The sequence below is a fragment of the Chenopodium album genome, chromosome 18, assembly GCF_948465745.1.
Source record: "Chenopodium album chromosome 18, dcCheAlbu1.1, whole genome shotgun sequence".
NCBI lineage: Eukaryota > Viridiplantae > Streptophyta > Magnoliopsida > Caryophyllales > Amaranthaceae > Chenopodium > Chenopodium album.
Window position 1 is genome coordinate 48,973,217 of NC_137851.1, and position 13,591 is coordinate 48,986,807.

At 32.6% G+C, this 13,591-nt stretch overlaps 1 long non-coding RNA gene and 1 pseudogene across 1 annotated transcript; one reads left to right on the forward strand and one right to left on the reverse strand.

Annotated features, from left to right (window-relative positions):
- Positions 1-770: 770 nt before the first annotated feature.
- On the reverse strand, positions 771-1,941 carry LOC145591004 (uncharacterized). Its single transcript, XR_014102226.1, has 2 exons — positions 1,685-1,941; positions 771-1,037 (listed from the first exon to the last, which is right to left on the reverse strand). It is a non-coding gene; the product is annotated as an uncharacterized LOC145591004 (long non-coding RNA).
- Positions 1,942-9,989: 8,048 nt separating this feature from the next.
- On the forward strand, positions 9,990-12,762 carry LOC145592282 (senescence-specific cysteine protease SAG39 pseudogene; annotated as a pseudogene).
- The last annotated feature ends 829 nt before the right edge of the window (positions 12,763-13,591 follow it).

The window sequence follows — 13,591 nt, forward strand, 5'->3', positions numbered from 1 at the left end:
AATGCAAAGCGGTAAGGAAAAAGTCATTTTACAATGATGTGATAATCACCCAATCAAGGCGATAAATAGTCATTTTTTGTAATAACTTGAGTTGTCAATCTTATAATTTAACAATTCTAATAAGGCAATATGGAACTTAATAAATGAAACCCAACAGACTATATATGTGTGAAAATCTCCAATAACAAAATTGACATGACATGTATTCACGTATAGCTAAAAGTCTATAACGACTTGAACTGAGATTGACCTGAATTCAAATTAATCGACTCAAATATTAAAACTAAAGTAATTTTAACTAAGAATGAGCTAATAATCAAAGTAACCAGATTCAAATTTTAATTGAAACTGAATTAATTTAAACCGAGATCTAATCGAATTCAAAATGACCCGATCCAAAGTGAAATAAATATGCCTTAAAGGCCACTTTTGAACGAGTCTCTATCCTAGGTAAGAGTTTAAAAATAGGCAAAGAGACCCGTTATTAAAGATAGGGGGTCTGTTATGTGTGGTACGAAGTGAATATTTGTTAAGGGGAATGAAGGGACCTGTTATTTGAAATGTTAGAATCTGTGTAGTTGTATTTAACAAACCTCTTATGCCTTACAACGGGTCTCTCCTATCCTTATTATTTTTTTAAAAAAAATCCACTTTAATATTATCATGTTGTTCTTATTTTAATTTTGAAATTTGAATTTATACGCTTCATTCCAATGGCGAAAAAATAGTAATTTCAGACTAAAAAAGTAAAAATAACTAATACAAGTATATAAACAAAATAAACTCTTTGAAATTCCAACAATAAATGTATACACTTAGGGCCTTTTCATATTTACTGAACTGAGCTGAACTGAACTGAACCGATTGGAACTGAACTGAACTGAACTGAACTGAACTGATTGGAGCTGAACTAAACTGAACTGAAATTAAGTAAATATGAACAGGCCCTTATTGCATATTTACAATTATAATTGCAATCAGTATGACTTGAGTGCTCCATATTTGGTCTCTTCATTTGAGATGTCCTTGAATCAGATCTGGTATAATAAAAATCAAAGAATTAATCATAATAACTACACAATGTAAAAAATTGAACAGAATACATAATTAAAAACAAATTAATAAGAAAAGCAAGTTATTAAAAAAAGGAAATGCATCGGATAGATTGAGCGAAGAAAATTAGGCAAAATTTAAGAGAAAAACTGACCTCATTCTTCTTCTCTTGAACACGACAATATACATACAAACTTCATCAATAATACTGTATAACTTAAAATAAAATTAATTTCACCACACCTATTTAACCAGTCAAAAAATAAAGAACAAAATCCCAAAATAATCAATCATCCACCCCACAAAAATAAATCCACCATTCTTAGAGCAACCCAGAAAAACAAGACAAAAAAAAAAAAAATAAAAAAAAAAAAATTAAGAACTCCTTACAAAAAATCAATCAAGCCAGTTCGATCTGCTGAATCGGGTGATTATCTTATTGTATATTATAGTGGTCAAATAATTTTAAGAGCTCCTTACAAAATACCCAATCAACCCGCATGCAAATCCAAAAAAAAAAAAAAATTTAAAAAACTTTCAACAAATTCAAGATTTACAGTTCAAATCAGACATGAAACTGCATTATTCCATATTCATTGTTAAAACTGATGATATAACTTTTGCAACTTACCATGACTTGATCCACGTTGATTTCCCCTTCGTTGTCTTCAATAATCGGACACCTCCTTTTAACCAATTGGTATAGTCCCATTGTAATTGTGTTTTCCAATAATTTGCAAAAGTGAAGTCGTGAGTGTTAAAATATTTTGCAAAAACATAGTCAGTGCTCTAACATTTCTTGATTTGGAGTTGGAGGTGAGTTTTACTAGTTTCTTGCGATAACAAACACATGATTGACCAAATACAAAGGAGATAGAGAGAGTTAAGTGTTTGACAGTGAAGACTTGACGTTAACAAACGGTTGTCATATGGCGTTAACCCCAAACAACAATCAGTAATATTACGTGGATGCTTAGTCATTATAGTTGGCCAAGTCAACATACGGAACTCATGGTAATAGGTTGAAATACCATAAATGCCCCTAGATTAACAAAGTTCAGCAATCATGAAGATTAACTGGGATTTTCCCATATGTAGCATGGTACACATATTGCCAAGAATAATTTAATAAGGCATCTGTAAAATTATATACTAATTTATTATCATCAATCAAAGAAGCCGTTAGTTCGTTCGTGAAACAATACACATCAAAGGTTATTTAATTTGTGAGCATTTCCCTTATTTATGTATAATATTAACAAGTTAATATTTTATGTTGAATATATAGGATGTTGTTGGGCATTTTCGAGTACGTGCCTTCGAAGTTCGAACAATGAGGATGCTTTGTTGAAAGCCGTTACACAACAACCCGTGGTCGTGCGCGTTGATAGTAGTGGATTCCAACACTACCACTGAGGGATCTACAATGGAGAGTGTGGCACTGAATTGGATCATGAAGTTACTCTGATTGGATATGGAACTGAAGATGGTTACAATTATTGGTTGGTGAAGAATTCATGGGGAACAAGTTGGGGTGAACAAGGTTTTATGAGGATAATGAGGGATATGAATATGTGTGGTCTTGCTATTATCCCATATAGAATACATAGCATCATCTATCATTTAATAGAGTGGGTTTATAATCTCATGTGCTTTGTCCTAATTGCTCACAAATTGATACATTTTTATTACGCAAAACAAGGCACTTACGATAGTTTTTTGCTAATTCCGAGCTCAATTCAGTTCCTTAAGCCCTAAATGGCCCCTAAATCCTTTACCGAATATTTTTCAACACATAAAACGATAAAAAAGTTTATACGGATTGCAATTTACAATTTATAAAAACTTTTGAGCTGCAATTTGCAACCTTTTTTTTTAAATGGCAATAATTTGTAAAATACAAAATTTAAATGGCTACAAATAGCAAATTTTCCTTAAACAAAAAATAAATAAATAAATTCTTTTTTGTTGCTTTATCAATAAAGCTTTTATTTTATTTTTTTCATTGGGTTAAGGTAAGTTTTGTTAATATAAAGAGGCCCAAAAACAAGTAACTCTATGAGGACATAGCCCAAATGCATGTCTGGCTAAGCTTGCAACCCATATCAAATAACTCTGAAAACAAATTATTCTAAGTTAGCATCAATAGATTTAAATCCCTCCTTGTTTAGCCTAACTGGCACAAAGGGATGAGAAATTGTTTCTATCAGAAGTGACCTATAACCAACTTCGACCATCATTGCCTTATTGGTTATTAATCTTATTGTACACTTATAATAAAGATATAGTCGCATAAAATATTGTTAGATTTGTCTTAATATATAGTTTTGAGATATTAATAACTATTTAACAATTTTTTTAATTGACTTTATGATATGAAGAGTCAAATTTGTGTATTGACACGGAAGAATCAAACGAAAATAAAGATCAATAAATAAGCAAAACAAGGGAACTGCCCTGTTTATTTCACCTTATTTTGTACAAGTTTGGGCCACAGCTGCTAGGTTTAGCAAACTTGGAGGAATCAGCTAATGGGTATCGATTGATGATTATTTAGATGGATACTTGATGAGTAGACGCAATCGATATGGAAAGAAAATGGAGGTGTTTGAGCTTGGATTACAGGAGATACGATCTTATTTTAGACTTTCCATGCTATCTTGCATTATTTTGATGTTCATGTTCTGTACTAGAATTTCAAAGAGCAAGCTTCAGAGGCCTAATGCTCCTGTCTTGCCTACCTGATGCTGTTGGCATAATTTTTGTTGGTAACGAAATATAATCCCATTGATTATGTATTCTTTTTAATGCGGTAGAGTTAAAATCAACCAATCATAATTCCATTTTATTACTTCAAGTCCACACCAAATTATGCACACTTTTTTACTCTTCATTTTTGTCCAAAAATGTTGCAATCATGGAAAAAAGAATCTCTATGAAGTATAAGTGCCACTAACTCACTATAAATAAATGTGTATGTCACACGTTGGGAATCCTTAACGTGATTATTGCCTACCTAAAAAGAAAAACTTATATTACATCTGTTTCTTTTTGGAATTTTTCACTTTTGCTACCAGCGAAAGGGCCCTAAATCACATTTGCTACCGGTTTAATTTTTAATTATACTCCGTGCTAAGATTTGATCTTTAATTCTACTATTTAATTTTTACCAAGTAAAGTTTATGGATAATTGTATATATCAAAATTAACTTATAGAAGTATTTTCTAATGGAAATTTTGCATTAAACCACCTTTAATAACCATTTTTTTTGCAGGAAACCACCTTATAAATTATTTTTTGCAAGGCCACACCTTTAGCCGGAAAATAGAATTTGACCTTGTATTCAGAGGTTGACCCGACCATGCGCCTCGCTCGTGACACCCTAAAACCACTAACACTCCCTTTTCCCCCAGCCACCCACGGTCAGCCCCTTCCCCCTTCCAGTGGCCGGCGACCACCTCCCTCCTTTGTTGTCGGCCACCGCATCCCCTCCCTTTTCCCATTCCTGTCCTTAAACCCAACCCTCAAGCCCTAAACCCACTTCCCAAACCCATTCATGTACCTTCATGAAGCGCAACATCCATGGCGGTTGACGAACGACGGAGTTTGGGTCTGGGTCAATAAATCGAACGGTAGCGCTTTAGGTGGAAGAGAAGGAGAGAGAATTCGTGGGCGGCGCTTTAGAAAAGTGGGTGGTGGTGGATTCCGGGTTCGGGTGGTGATAGTGAAGGAAAAGATGGTGGTTAGGTGGAAGAGGAGAGGAGAGAATTCGTGGGTTGAGGGATAGGGAAAGGAGCAGGATCGCCGACGCCGGGGTAGGGAGGTGGTTGCCGGCGCCGATAGCTTGCAGGGGCTGGCAGTGGGTGGGGGAAATTAGTTGGCCGTGGAAAGTGGTTGGCCGCCGGAAAATTGGTTAGTGGTTTTAGGGTGTCACGTGCAAGGCACGTGGTCGGGTCAACCCCGTAATACAAGGTCAAAGTCTGTTTTCCGGCCAAAGGTGTGGCTATGTAAAAAAAATTTAGATTAAGGTGTGTTTTTGCGAAAAAAAATTTATAAGATGCTTTCCTGCAAAAATATGGTTATAAAAGGTGGTTTAATGTAAAAATTCCTTTTCTAATTTTAACTTATTTTTACGATATATTACAAAGTACTAAAGTTTTTGTTTAATGTGAATAGAACATGGCCTACTAATTATTAGTAGTAAACTACTTTCCCAATGTAAAAATAGGGGGGAAATAAGTCATCAACGAGAACAATTAAGGCCCCGTTCTTTAGAGCAGTTCTGCTCTGCTCTGCTGAAATCTGCTCTGCTCTGCTCTACTTCAATCTGCTCTGCTCTGCTCTACTCTACCCTGCTCTGCTCTGCTTAAAAATAATACTTAATATTGAATTATTAAAATAATACTTAATATTTAATAATAATATTAAATAATAATAATAATTAATATTTATTAATTATAATATTATTAAATATTAATATTTAATAATAATAATAAATATTTAATAATAATAATTAATAATTAATATTTAATAATAATATTATTAATAATAATAATATTAATAATAATAATTAATATTTAATAATAATAATAGTAATTATAATAATGATAATAACAATAATAATAATACTTATAATTAATAATATTAATTATAATAATAATAATTTATTTTTTTTAATAAAAATTAATATTTGAAGATAATAACTAATATTTAAACATAATACTAATTATTAATATTTAATAATAATAAAAATAATAATTAAATAATATTTAATAATACTAATAATAATAATTATAATTAATATAATAATAATTAAATAAAATTTAATGATTATAATAATAATGCGATAATATTAATAATAGTAATAATAGTAGTAGTAGTAGTAGTAGTAGTAGTAATAATAATAATAATAATAATAATAATAATAATCATAATAATAATTAATATTAATAATAATAAAAAAATAATTACTATTATTATTATACTATTAGTAGTAGTAGTAATAGTAATAATAATAGTAATAATTATAGTAATAGTAATAGTAATAGTAATAGTAATAATAATAATGAAATCTGCTCTGCTTTGTTCTGCTCTGCTCTGCTGAAATCTGCTCTACTCTGCGCAGAAGCTCAAAAGAACAGGGCCTAAGTATTGCTTATTTTTTCATAATTATGCTTAATCAACAAAGGTTGATCACTGCATCGTATGATGTTGATTAAAGAGTCCACTCTCAGAGTTTTTACGGAGCATAATTAAGTTTAGGGGTATCTTAGCTGTATCGATTAGAACGGGCTAAGGATTTTGAGGATTTTATGCACATAAAATGGGGAGTAATAAGCATTGAGTTGAGCAGTTTTACTGTGTGAAAATGGATTCCACGATTTTTTGAGATGTTGTGCTCTTTTATGAATTTATTTCTGATTGATATGAAATGTACCTTTAATCATATTACTTGCGCATTGCTTTTGTTTTAGTGCCAAAGACACGGTTTATGTCCATTTTTCTCTTTACCCGGCCCCAACTAGCTTAGTCAAGTGTTGTGGTGATCGATTCTATTATTATTGCAAAAATACACGACTTTTCGTGGAATGCCAATTTAATTGCTTCGTAACATATATATTTGAAATCAATTTTGTACGGGATAGGGCTGACACCATCAATAATTATCCGACACCGTTAATAATTAGCCGACCATAAACATTTGTATTTTTGATTAGATCTTCGTTAACATACCAGCTTTACATCCATGTCAGCCTTTTTCTAGCCACGTGGAGAGCTACTTCCACTACTAAAATTTAGCCAAATTGCGACCGTCTCTGACAGTCGTTGAAAATAGCAAAAACGGTCGCAGAACTTAATTGCGACCGTCAACGGTCGTAACGTGGTGGTCGTTATTCTTATGGTCGCAAAAAAAAATACCGTTTGACGGTCGCAAATTTTTTTGCGACCGTTTTTATATTTTCAACGACCGCTTGGACGACGGTCGCAAATATATATAATTGCGACCGGCATACGAAGCGGTCGCAAATCTGGAAATTAGCGACCGCTTAAGGCCGTCGCAAAGAGTTTAAAAAAAAACAAAAAAAAAGCCGCACCCACTTTCCTGTGAATGCAGCCTGCCTCATCACCTTTACCCACCCTAAAACACCTTTACCCACCTTAAAACACCACCAGCCACCTCGTAAATATCACCCAACCACCATAATCTCCATCCCTTTGCCGTGAAAACCCCAACCCTTTGCCGTAAAAACCCCAATCGGCCACAACAAAAGCCACCCTCAACAAAATTTATGAAAATAAAACCCAATTAAACCAACTAAAATTAACGAAAAACAAATCTAAAAATAACAAAAATCAAACAATTTCACTTTAAATATCAAACCCAAAAATTAATGACAATTAAACCACGAAATTAAACCAAAATTACTCGAAAATCAAACCAAAAAATCAACAAAATCAAACCCACTAAAACAAACTAGGCCAAAAACAAACAACAAAAACAAAACAACCAAAAACGAAACAAAAATTAACCAAAAACTAAACGAAAATTACCCAAAAATCAGACCCAAAAATCAACAAAAACAAAATCAAACCCACTAAAACTAAAAACAAACAACAAAAATCAAACAAAACAACCAAAAACGAAACGAAAATCAACCAAAAATTAAACGAAAATAACAAAAATGAAACAAAAAAAAATCAAAAACATGAAAACATACCTCAAACTTTGAATTCCACCTTAAAAACCATTAAATGTACTTGTTGAGAAAATCGAACCCGAACTCGCCAATAAAACCGCCCGCTGTCGTACTCCTTTAAGGAGGAGGAGAGCCAGTGAAGATTGTGGTGGAGGAAATATGGTGGCGGAGGAAAGATGGTGGCAAAAATCGGTGAAGGGAAGAGAGGAAACAGAGAGGAGAGAGATAAGAGGAAGTAAATTAGAGATTCAGAGGAAAGAAAAAGAAGAGAGGAGAGGAAAGAGAAAGAGGAGCGGCGTGAGGTTAGTTAATTAGGGTTGGAGTGAGATGGGTGTAGTTATATACCCGAATTTTTTTATATAAAAAAAAAGCTTTTTGCGACCGTCTTTGACGGTCGCAAATAATGACATTTACGACCGTCTCTTTGACGGTCGCAGATTATGACATTTACGACCGCCTTTGACGGTCGCAGATTATGAAATTTACGACCGTCTCTTTGACGGTCGCAGATTATGACATTTACGACCGCCTTTGACGATCGCAGATTATGAAATTTACAACCGTCTGTGTGACGGTCGCAGATTATAACATTTACGACCGTCTTTGGCGGTCGCAAACGATTTATTTTAATTTAGAATTATTTTTAATTGATCAAACATCGTAGCGACCGTCTAAAAGGTTAAAAACGGTCGCAAAACGGTCGCAAATTTGCGACCGTTGTCAAAGCAGTCGTAAGATTGCGACCGCATAAAAAACGGTCGCAAATTTCATATTTTGCGACCGATTTTCAGACGGTCGTAAAAAAACGGTCGCAATTTAGCCGAATTTTAGTAGTGTTCAGGCCACGTAGGCACCTGTCGCCTATAAGATCGGTCTGCCACCTATGCTAATAGGTGGCACCAGCTTAGTTATCTTTTCTATAAATACCCAAGCACATTTTCATTATAAGGTACAATCTCTCTCTCTAGAAATACTTTTTTACCTTCTCATTTATTCTTCTCATCAACTTACTAACTTTAGCATCGGAGCGGTTATTCCCGGATAACCCCCGGGTTAGTTAATTTGTGTTGACTGCGCATGAGCTAAATTGGACGGTAAACCTTAGCTTTACCAACCCCCAAGGATTATATTAACGGAACCGGAGCTCGTCCGGAACAAATTTGGATGGAATTAATTTTTCTTTTATTTACTTTAAATTACTCTAAAAATCAAAACAATCTATTGTACAAGACAAAAATATCGACACTACAAGAAAGGTCATTTATAACAAGATTAATAACAAGTTGTTCCGTCGTAAAATTCTCATGGAGTATAAGACTATTTATGACAGGATTTTCCATCACGAGTCTGTTCTAGAAGGGCTTATCGTAACATACTTTCACGTTGTGTTCCCATCGCAAAAACTAATTACAATAGAAAAAAAAATAAAAAAAATAAAATAAAATCGTCGCATAAGCCAATTACAGGTAGAATGTTTATTTGACATTTTAGTTGAATCATAACAGTTGGGTTGGTATTTTGTATAAAATTGGGTATGTTTAATAACTAGCTAAAAAATGATCATTAAAAGTGTTACAATAGACATAATTTGAGCATAATAATGATCTGTCATTAAAAAAAAAAAAAAAAAAAAAAATTAATTATAGTGCGACCGACTCTCCTAGGTAACTTTAGCTTTTATTTTCTTGTAAAAGATTCTGTACACAATAATCACACCACATAAAATTACGATTTCAAAATCGACATGTTATAAAACCGTGCCAAAAATAATTGTATGTCTTTTATGGAGCATCTGGAATAATAGAAATCATGCTTTTGGGGAGCACCTAAAAAATCATTTTAAGGAGAAATATTCTACTTTTTAACTACAAATAAATTCATCTTTAAATTGACACTAAAGAAGTCGCACAGGTCAATGAAAATTATATTGATTTTAACGACTTTAAAGTATTCCACTAATTAATAAAGTTAGAATTTAATAGGAAACTTGTGAGGAAGATTTACATGTCCATGTCAATGATATACTAGTATACTGCTGTATGTATGGATGCATGCTTTAATGACTTTACTTTTCTGCATTACAAATTAAATTACAATTTGGATTAAGTTTAATTTAATCAATTTGCTTATTATAAAAGCTCAAACACTTGATGCAAATTAATGCATTGAGTTTTTAGTTTTAGCTAACAATCTTAGCTTTGAACCCAACACTCTTGCTCTTAACTAATTTTTCGTTCATGGCTCTAAAAAACCAATTCTTGCACCTCTTCTTCTTTGCCTTAGTCCTTGTCTTGGGATATTGTACCTCCCAAGCTTTGTCTCGTCCTCTAGACGATGACACGTCTTTGTCAATGAGAGAAAGGCACGAACGATGGATGGCTAGGTATGGATGGCTAGGTATGGACGTGCGTACAAAAATCTAGCTGAGAAGGAGAAGCGTTTTAACATATTCAAAGATAATGTTAAACATATAGAGAATTTTAATAGTGCTACAACAGCTAACCAAAAGTTGTACACATTAGGCATAAATGCCTTTGCTGATTTGACGACTGAAGAGTTTGTAGCTACTCATACTGGTTCAAGACCTCATTCGCCTTCACGAATCAAGTCTGGTGGTGACTTGACAACCACCAGCTTTCGATTCGAAAACCTCACTGATATGCCTTTATACAAGGATTGGAGGGATTATGGAGCCGTCACTCCCATAAAAGACAAAGGGGATTGTGGTAAGGAGTAAAGAACTTTCTCTTAATTTTTACTTTATTAGTCATATTTTTGTTCAACTTTCATGTTCACTATATCTCTAACTTGTCTTAATCTTATCATGTTCAATGACGTCTTTTGTTATACGTAGTAATTATTAAGCTTTCCACATGTTTTCTTTTCTAACCAAATAGATATTATGTCATAAAAGTTGTCTCATTTTTCACGTTCAATCCTTCTTAGAAGAATACACTTGTATACACAGTACAATTTGCATTGTTTGTTATTAGGGTAAGTTTATTGGTGAGTCTTGAGTGGAGTCTTAACTCAAGATTCACATACATGATTCAGTGTTTTTTTGCAATAAAATGGTGCAAGATTATAGATAGTCTTGAGATGAGTTTTGAACTTACAAAATAAATAAAGAGGAAGCCCAGATTAATAATCTTTGATATTAACATTTCAATTTATCTCCTCTCACAACTTTATGCATTAGTTTTTGTGTACTTTATTATTTCAGTTTTATTATTTAAAAAACTTAAGAAAAACATTACTTTCTCCGATTCTTTTATTTGATACGTTTCTTTAGTCACGTTACCAATGCACAAATTCAATCATTAATATCTTTAATTAGATAAGCAAAAATTATAAAAAGTTGATAGTTTGAAAATATACATTGTGACGATATTTTTTTCATATGTAAATCACAAAAAATAGTCAAAGGGAGGTGTGTTAATAGTGCTAAAGTCAAAACGTATCAACTAATAAAACAGGGAGGTATTAGTATATATTGTAAGAGAAGATATATTTACAAATTTATCTCAAAGATTAACTTGAATTTTCCCATAAATAAATAATCTAGTTTTTTTTTTTTTTTTGGCCAATGATGAGCTGCCAAATCATTAGCATAAAAAAGTTGTTGATATTTTAATAACGAATGTTAATATTTTTATTTTTTGGAGAGAGTAAATGAGTCTAAAGATGAGTTTTGGGATAATGTGTTAAATTTGAGAAAGTTTGGTATGAGTCTAAATAATAATAAATATATACTTCCTCCGTTCTTTTTTTATTACATCATGAGGGATTTTACGCTTGCCAATGCATTTTTTTAGCTATTAATATCTTCAATTATACTTTTGTAAAAATTATAAAAAAAATTGATATTTGAAAAGAAGATTTCGAGACAAATCTAACTAGATCCCACATGACTATATTTTTTCGAATGGATAAATCACAAATGATGGTCAAAGAAGATTAAGTGAATAGTGTAAAAGTCCTAATGGTGCAATAAAATAAAAACGGAGGAAGTATCAAATTAGTAGAAAGTTTACATGGCAGAGTCTTGTGTATGAGTATGATGAGTCTGAAACTTACCATAACCAGATTATAAATTATATTAGTACGTGATATTAGATTCTCTAAGTTGATGTTAATTGCGCACCGTGACACAGTGTATGGCGCCATGGCGCGGGCACTTTTTGGAAGATATTGCTCGATTTTAAAACTTATATTACCTCCGTTACATATTTTTCGCAATTTTGGAGTATTGTTTGTGAGGTATAAAATATTCCAAAGTTACAAAAAATATGAAATGAAAATAGTATAACCTTTGATCCGTAACTCGAAATAAAACATATAATACATCGTTGGAAAGACATTGAAGTCTACTAAGTTAAATTGTATGATATTCACAAGTTAATTTATTTGCTCAATATATATAGGAAGTTGTTGGGCATTTGCACCAGTTGCAGCAGTGGAGGGACTACACCAAATTAAAACCGGAAACCTGATCTCACTCTCTGAGCAGGAGCTTCTAGATTGCGTCGAAAACGACCATTGTGACGGTGGCATTATGACAGATTCCTACGATTTCATACACAAAAACCATGGCATACTAACAGAAGAGGAGTACCCGTACAATGCTACTACCGGCCAGTGCAAGGCGAAGACACTAGAAGGCGAAAGAGTAACAATCAAGGGATTCGAGTACGTGCCTTCGAACAATGAGGACGCTTTGTTGAAAGCCGTAACAAATCAAACCGTGGTCGTACGAGTCGATAGTAGTAGATTTGATCACTACAAAACAGGGATCTACAATGGAGAATGTGGCACGGAATTGGATCATGAAGTTACTCTGATTGGATATGGAACTGAAAATGGTTACAATTATTGGTTGGTGAAGAATTCATGGGGAACAAGTTGGGGTGAACAAGGTTTTATGAGGATAATGAGGGATGTGAATATGTGTGGTCTTGCTATTCAACCTTCTTATCCCATATAAAATACATAGTATCATCTATCATTTAAGAGTGGTGGTTTGTGCATGAGAGAAATAAAAATATTGCAACTTTTTTATTACATATGTTCCATCTTATCATCAAACTTTCTAGTTTTATGTTATAGGGGTTAGTTGAACCCTAAGAAGTATAGGATATAGTGTGGATTTATGATTGAATGAAACATCTCGATCTCTTTGAGATGTAAATGGTAACAATATAATGTACTACTCCGTTTTTCAATATATGGCTTGTACGTGTGATATAAAGTTTTAAAATTAATATTGTGCATGATCACGTTGATATTGATTTCATTTGCCCTCTACTCCATTTTTGTCCTTGTATCTCGTTTGCCTTAGAAAATCTTTCAAATGATATTTGTAGAATTTGTGCATGCATGACATTAACAAATTAATTATGAAACTGCTATCCACTAGCAGTAATGACCAATACAAAAATTAAGATGTGATATGAATAGTATTATATGTCATTTGCATTTCTTTTAATTTATTTTATTTTCTTTTATTTTTTATTGTTATTTTATTAAATGAAAAATAAATAAATTATGATCTAATCTATCCAAGAAAAGTCATTTCCTATCTTCTCCATGGAGGGAATTAAAACTACTAAAATTTTCTTTGTGATATTAACTGGTTAAGTAGCTATACAACCTAATATCTATTTTACCCATCACATTCACCAAATCTATTGACACAATAAGGGTTTATTCTGATTTACTAAACTGAACTCAACTTAATTGAATATTTTATGATAGAAGGAAATTAGAAACTGAACTGAACTAATTGGAGCTGAACTGAACTAAAGTGTACTAAAATTAAGCTCAAGAGAACAGGCCCTAA